Source organism: Pinus tabuliformis, chromosome J (assembly GCF_031772625.1).
Source record: "Pinus tabuliformis cultivar Carrire ecotype Pingquan chromosome J, CPIR1, whole genome shotgun sequence".
Taxonomy (NCBI): Eukaryota; Viridiplantae; Streptophyta; class Pinopsida; order Pinales; family Pinaceae; genus Pinus; species Pinus tabuliformis.
In genome coordinates, this window is record NC_142295.1 from 630,017,291 (window position 1) to 630,025,550 (window position 8,260).

The following is an 8,260-nucleotide window of genomic DNA, read 5'->3' on the forward strand; positions in this document are numbered from 1 at the left end:
GTCACCTCCAAACACAAATTCAGTCTGCATGTTCATGTTATGGCAAACATTCAACCTTTTCTTGCTAGCAGCTCTTGTTGTTATATGCAATACATCTTTGGTCCTGATATCTTTCAAGTGACCATCTGATTTCAAGCACAATACTTCATTATATGATCAACAATTTAACTCAACATCTTTAGAAATCAGTTAACAGTGGAAAAATATGTAAGGGACATCATGATTCAGAATTCAGATAGCTTCAGAAAGCTTCAGATGATGGTCAACAGTAGTCAAACCTCTGGTCACTCTCTTTTGGTTGGCATGGGAACAAATTTCGCTACTAGTCATTGTCTATGCCTTAGCATGAGTGTGACCAGGGATGAGATCGCCTAGATCTATGATTGTGACCGAAAATAAATAAATAAATAAATAAAATAAATAAAAACAAAACAAAACAAAAACAAAAATAAAACAAAAATAAATAAATAATAATAATAATAAATAATAAAAAATAAAAATAAAAATAAAAAATAAAATAAAATAAAAGAAATAAATAAAATAAATAAAATTTTTGTATGGGCTTCAGATCTAAGGTCTTGTTGCAGATCAATACTGTTAAATGCACTTAAATCATACTTCAACAGCATAGAATACAAATAGTGATAAGGGTAAGAATCTTGAGAAGCGATTCTCCCTCTGACTGGGGATCTGCATCATTCATCTTCATTCATGTAGGAAACCTGTCTCGACTTGAGTCATGCAACAACAAATCTATTAGATCATAAACATATGGCTATCAGCATCATGACATCAATCTTTCATCAAAGGTTTAGACTCAAAGCAGCAAATAGAAGCATCATCATATCTCAAAGATTATGAACACAGGAGAATTTTCTGTCAAGTCACTCCATCAAGTTACTGTATCCCATTTAACCATATGCCATCAAGACAAGACCACAAGTAGTAAGATATCTGGAATATAAATCTTACACTTATACTTCTCAAATCAAAGTTACTGTGATCTTCATGACCAATGAGATCAAATTAGGTTAAACAACAAGAGTGTCAATCACTCTTTCCATATGCTTTCATCATGCTTATCGCAAGCATTACCAGCAGACTCATGTATAGGAGTCAATGAACTATCCTTCTATGCCAAGTATCATTTTCTAGAGCCAAGGTGCTAACCTTCTTTAGGATCAAGATATCCAACAAATAGATCATAGATGTTAGCCGAACATCGAGTGTATCAATGTATCAACATTATATAACCTCATTGAATTCAATAAGATCAAAGTGTTCAATACCAGGTGCATCTTTTCATCATAGGAAACATAGATCCAAGTCACTTTCATATACATGTATGAGCCAATAAAGAAAGAGGCATTCTCATCCAACCTTAGGGCTTACCAAGTCAATAGCTGAAACACAACATACCATGCATACCTTGTAGTATTCAAATACCAGAGCATCTAGTCATTAGTCGTAGGCTGCTTGAAGTACTTTGTCATATTTTCGTCAAGTACCTCTTTACCTCCTTCCAGATCTGCATCTCAAAAGGATCCTCAAGAAGGACCTACTCATCACATCTCATCATGGAGGTTAGAAACATCCATATACTCAAATACATATGTAACAATAAACATAATCATCATATCTATAAGAAATAAGCATCATAAGTCAAGAAATACTTATCTTCAATGAGAGGTGATCCTCTCCCTCTTGAATCAATCTTCAAGAGCCATCAATGTCCATGGTCCATATACCAATGTTGTCTTCAAGTATCCAACTAGATATGCTAAGGATTATCCCATCTGGAACTTCATCAAATCTTCCACGAGTGCTTGAGCATCTTCACATAGATCATGCTGGAGTTTCATACATCAAATCTCAAGACTTTGCCATAGACCAGGATTTTCTCTCCAACCCTAACCTCATATAATACATCAAACCCTAATCATCAAGATGCCTAGGGTTTTCTTCAAACCCTACAATTCTTATAGGTCTCCACCATCCTCTTCTTGCTTCCATCAATGGTATCATCATCGGGGTGATCTCCATGGCTTTTCTTCAGCCTAGCTCTGATACCATGTTAATTTTCCTTAAGGCAACATTGTTCTTTACTATGATAGTTTCATTTCACCATTAATACTTTAAGTTCACCCCATATCATCATTTAATTATTCAGATCTACACTATTATACATCAATATGTGTAAAAACATATAAAGAAACAACATCACCATCATCATCAATGCAGCGAAATATAAAAGGAATAGTAGAAGAAATCATGCACACATATAGAGACACCAGGATTGGTCCGCGACCAGGGCAAAACCCACTATGGGAAAAACCCTTGCAAATCTTCTTCTTCTTCTTATATCATCATAAATAAATAAAAATTTACATCAGTGAGTACAACTAGCCCAATACATATGATCAGCAGCATGTAACAATAAGCCAAGTCTACAAATCTACAAATCTGTCATAACAGCAGAGAAACTCAGATCCATCGATCTGTAGCAGAGAAACCCAAATCCACAGATCACTGATGTCGAGATGCCAAAACCCTAGATCTGAACTGGGTCACTCTCATCAGTACTGTCAGTGAGCGACTGAAAACCTCAAAGTCGCACTCACGAAGACATTATCCGAGCGACTGTAACAGCAAAGTCGCTCCCAGGAGGTCTTTGTGCCTGCAACTATGGCCCTAAACAGAGAAGAACCAAAGTCGCTCTCTTGTCGGGCTGTCTGAGTGACCAAAAAGTCAAAGTCGCACCCTCGCAGTGCTATCCGAGCGATTGAACTGACAAAGTCGCTCCCTGGGCTACCTGAAGCCAGTGACTGGGGACTGGAACCTTTCGATCTGTCTCTAAACCCAAAGTCACTCCCTTTGAACTGCCTCCCAGTGACCAAAGGGTCAAATTCACTCTCTTACCCACTCTATGCTAGCGACTGAGGACGAAAAAACTCAGATCTGTGCCAGCGACCGAGATCCAAAAGACCCTAACCCGGAGCGAAAATTTTGCCAGATATCTCGAACCCTTGAGCAAACTCGTTCTGTGAAACCTGTGCGAACCAATACAAAAGAGAAGAGAAGATGTGTGTGTCTAAATGACCTTGAGGTCTCTTCTATTTATAGGATTTCTTGAGGTGTCACTTTGGGTTAAGATTGACCCATGCAGTTAGTCATGTGGTTAGGGCCGACCCATTCCATAATACATGTGTGAATAAAATAATTCATAACCTAACTTCCACTTGACCAAATTGGGTGATATTTAGGTCGATTTTGGTCCTCTCGAAAATGGGAATCTAATGAGATCATTATCTTGGTAATTTGAGTTGTCCGATGAGGAATTTTACTGCAGTTGAAAAAATTAACAAGCATTGGCCTCACAATCCCTCCACCTGTAGGCTACCAAGAGCGAGTTCCTTCAGCTCCTTAAGCACAAAATAGAAATCCTATTACTAACCTAGATTAAGTCCTATAATTCCCTTTGAATGAGGCATGAGGGTGTATTTATAGAGGTGGGGGTGACCCTTCACCTTCTCCATGACCCTTGTACTTCCCTCATGACTATTCAGCTTCCACTTGACTCTTCATCTTCCCTGGGACATTTCAATTTCCTCATGGCCTTTGATATTTTCTTTTGCCATTTTTTTTTATTTTAATATTTTTCATTTATGACAAATTAATACATTTACAATAAACTGGTGTATAATTGACTTTGGCATAGTATCATGTAGGAAATACATTGGTCTTCAAAAGCTGGTTAATGTCCTCGTAACATTGTAAGGTAGCCTTGGTATTGGTTGGATCATTCAATAATTGTTGTTGACTTGGATCATGCATCCATGAAATATTTGGATGTAAATGGAGAACAATCGCTCTGCAACTCTGATCCTACAAACACGTGACCATTAATTAGAATTCAATATTTTAATTTGAATAAAAAAGAATTAGCACAAATAAAAAAATGATCTATATAATCAAGGAAATTTTATAGCCCTAAGATGGTGATAATAAAATTTCTTCACTCGGTCTTCCGTCACCCCTGTCATGGCAGTCTTTACTAATTTGCTAATGACTTTGTTGTCCTCACTACATTCTTTCCATAACTCTTTTTTCTAGAGGTGTAATGAAATATTCCTTGATCATTTAGTCAAGTTCTTGCATCTCGGTGGATATTACTGTTTGTATGCAACCTTAATGACTTCATCATCAACATTCAAGTCTTGCTTTACCCCTACTTTTAAGTCTTGCTTTACCCCTACTTTTAGGCATTAATATAAGAATATTTGGCCGCATTCACATCGTATTATCCTTTCATTATTGACACAACGGTCCCAATATCTCTTCTCATGAGCTATCAAATATTCCTTTGCATTCTTAATGTGATTTGATGGCTTGATATCCTTTCAATACAATGTATGGGCATGGTTCTCTTTAAAGTAGGACATAAAATTCTTTACAACACATTTTGTAATTATACAACCTTTCCAATGTATTTTGAATTGTTGGGTCATTTGTTGTAGTGCAAATATAGTCCATCGGCACATTGATATGTGTACCTTGTCACGGCATTTATATATGGCTCTTGGCATATCGACCTATTCTCCATGGCTCATCATTGTGTCTCAATTGAACTTTTCTTGTAACTATTCAAATAGTGTATCATTGTATGGCATTATTTAGGTTATTTCAATCACTTCTCATCATAGTTATAGATTTTAGATTTTAGTCCTGTGCCCCCATTGCATTCATAGAGTGCGTTCTGATTCGTAGCATTTGGCATACCTTTCAATGTGCATGGTGTGGTATCCTCCCAATGTGTTTTTTTGTATGTTCATCCAACGTACTAATTAAATATTTCCCTATGCTCCTTGTATGTTCACCCGGCCAATAGAAGCCTTGCAATATTGTCCTCCTCCATCCAGTTATACGCTTCCATCTGGATTGTCCACCTAGTTACGTTGAACCACGACAATCTACGTTTCTCCCGCCATAGGATAGTGTATCTCCCAGGATAGTTGCATATTCAATATTCTGCCTAGTTGTTGTCTCTGCATTGAATAGCCATAACTATGGACCCATGCGCTTTTACTTTTGTGTGCTACATTGGGTTGAGTTCCAATCGGTTTAGCCGACTTCCATGGGAAATATATGTTGCAGAGGCATGTCTTTTTCAACAGGCACGCACATTCCAGAAAGAAGCAAACAAGCACATTCCAGAAAGCAGCGACCAACGTCATTTCAAAACATCCAACCAGTGACTAACGGCACTTCAACGGAGGTTTTGGAATACAACAGGTGTGTTGTCTGCATATTCCTTGCTACTTGTTTGCCTTCTATGCAGACTTTATGGTTTCCCTTCTCAACCTTCTACGTTTTCCAACGGTTTACCTAAAACAAAAATCCTCTGTATTTATGATTGTAATTGGATTTCCTTCCTTGTACTTCGTCACACAACTATTTATTAGTTTTGGCGACTGGAAAATGCCCACTCTATGTAAAACGGTTAGTGACACGGTTTTGTTTTCGTGGTATCTTGACGTCAACCTTGGCAGTGACAGTGACAGCCTTCTGGCTATGCGTCTTGATGGGGGTAACTGTAGACCTTCTCATGGTTGAGGCCATTAAATAGTACATACGATGACTATTGCCTAGAATATCTAATAGATTCGAAGTGAGCAACAATATGGCCAATACATACAATAACTTTGTCTTGAACATCTAATAGATTTGAAGTGAGCAGTCATATGGCAGATACATAGTTCATGCCATGCATTATAACAAAATCTTTGATTTCCTAACCTATACACAGAGAGGAACCATCTATAGTACCTTCAACTAAGTAGATTATTGGATGCATGCGGTTTAAATCCTTGAGAATCTAAAACAAAAGTCTATGACACGTGCTTTTACAGGTCTTGAACAAATATCAATTTCTCTCGAAATTGCTTTACTGGGTTGCCCTCTGCTCCCTTTGCTTTCTGTATTATAAAGAGTCCCTGGCAAATCTAATAAAAAGCCTACACGTTTTCCACAGATCTTTAACAAATTTTCATTTCTCGCATAATTGTTTTCCTAGTTTGTCTTGTGCTCCTTTTGCTTTCAAGCACAGTAGGGAGCCACAGGGAAATTTTCCATTTGACTTCCAAGTCACATACTCTCTGATATTTGACTTCCAATTAACATACTTTCGGATACCAGCTAGGAGAGGCCAATTTAAGTTTAACACATTTACCTGGAATATTGTGTAATAGCAAGAATTGAATACGATTACAAATTCTAGTATGATTTCCTACTGAAGAAGTAGGATACCGATAAAACGGACCATGGCTCCAATATAAGTTTAAATATCATAAATATAAAATGAATGTATTTTGTTGAATACTTTCATGAGAATTTCTACATCATGAGCTCCCAATGAACTCGAAAAAGATAAATCATTTCTGGAAAATTTGGCCATTAGTTTGCCGATTTCTCAGTATATGAGAAAATATACAAGTCGACTTGTATCAGATACATGAGCTATGTACTCTATGTACAGTATTGTATGCGTACTGTAGAAAGAATTTGATGAATTCCATATTACTACCAAATGTATGTATAGAAATGACAGATATCGTTGAATCTCCCTACTGTGGAATATACATGAAAGCCGACTAGGTCCATCCTCAAACCCATTATACTTCCCATCCTGGTATTGATGGACCAAACTACCCTTCCCTTGGGGTTAATTTTGGGTTCAATGGGATGAGAGGAATACCAATGTATTCATTGGTGTAGGACTCAGGAGGAGTTCCATTTACTGAACTTTTTGCCTTTTGTATTTTAAAAAGTAATCTCCAGGTTGGAGAAGAAATTATATGTGGAATCAACCCCTATCAAATTGTATTCCTCTTAACATTTCAGTAGACGGTGATATTTGAAATTTTTTTATACTTACCAAAATTTGAAGGATGAAAAATGGTTGAAATATTAATTTGAATTAATTTAAAAATGCAATTTACAGTTACATAGTTCTACATTAAATTAGAAATTTCAATTGAATTGTGATCATATTGAGGAGAAAAAACATCAAAATAACAGGGTAATATGATGACCCTATATCCGATGATTATGAAAAGAGTGGAGAGATATTTGATGGCTTTCTCCGTGTGTATATTTTCCAAGACTGGAACCCCAAAATAGTTTATCCTTGAAATTCTTTGAATATGCAGCTTTTTCTTCTCGAGGACACGACCTTACCTCGGCATAACTCAAGCCTTTGAACGTATTTGCCTCACTGAGTGAGAAGACACAATAAAGGGAAGGTAATTACCTTTTACCTTCCATCTCAGGGAAGTTATTGCCTTGCTTTAAGGTCATGCAAATAATACCTCTCAAGACCAAAGCATGTGTTGTGGGTCTGTAAAAATGCTTTGTCTATGGGTCTGTAAATATTTTTAACGATCTTCAGTGGTTGAATATAGGAATGTTGTTCTTGTAGTAAAACAATTCATACCACTTAAATATTTTGGTTAATTGTACAATCAAATTATGTGAACCTGATGCGTTTTGTACTTGTGCCATCAGTGTTGCAACCCATATTCGAAACATCTCTAGATAATAGGATTCTCAGTAAGGTAAAATATATAGTTAGTTCATTTTAGGGTTGTAATATGACATCAATCAAGTGCATATGAGGTTGTAGTTGCTTTGATAATAATTTAACTAAAATCCAATTGGGTCAGTGAGCGTAATATATAAATAATGATAAATAATGTTAGAATGTTAAGTTCCAGAATATTATAGGGATATTTTAAGTTTAGTTTTAACTAAATTGTTTAATTGTTTACTTATAAAGTAACGGAGACTTTAAGAACACAAAACCTGGATAAAGAAATGGATTTTAACCAAAGTTGTGATTATATTTAATTTGCTTTAATTTTGATAGAAATATAAACCGTCATGTGAAAGTGTAAATTGAAATTATATTCATGTGCTAAACACATCAGTATAACTAAATTTGGAATTGTGATTTACATTCTCACTTATGACCAACACTAGTAATTTTTTAACAATCTACAACTACATACTATTGAGGAGTTTACTAACCATATGAACTTAAGAACTATCATGTATTGAGTTTACTCACCATATGAACTTAAGAACGTATCATGCACTGAGTTTACTAACCATATGAAGTTAAGAATGTATCAAAGATGTATCTTGCATTACTTATTTGTGCTCATTATATTCAGTCTGTAAGCAATGAAATAAAACCATAGAG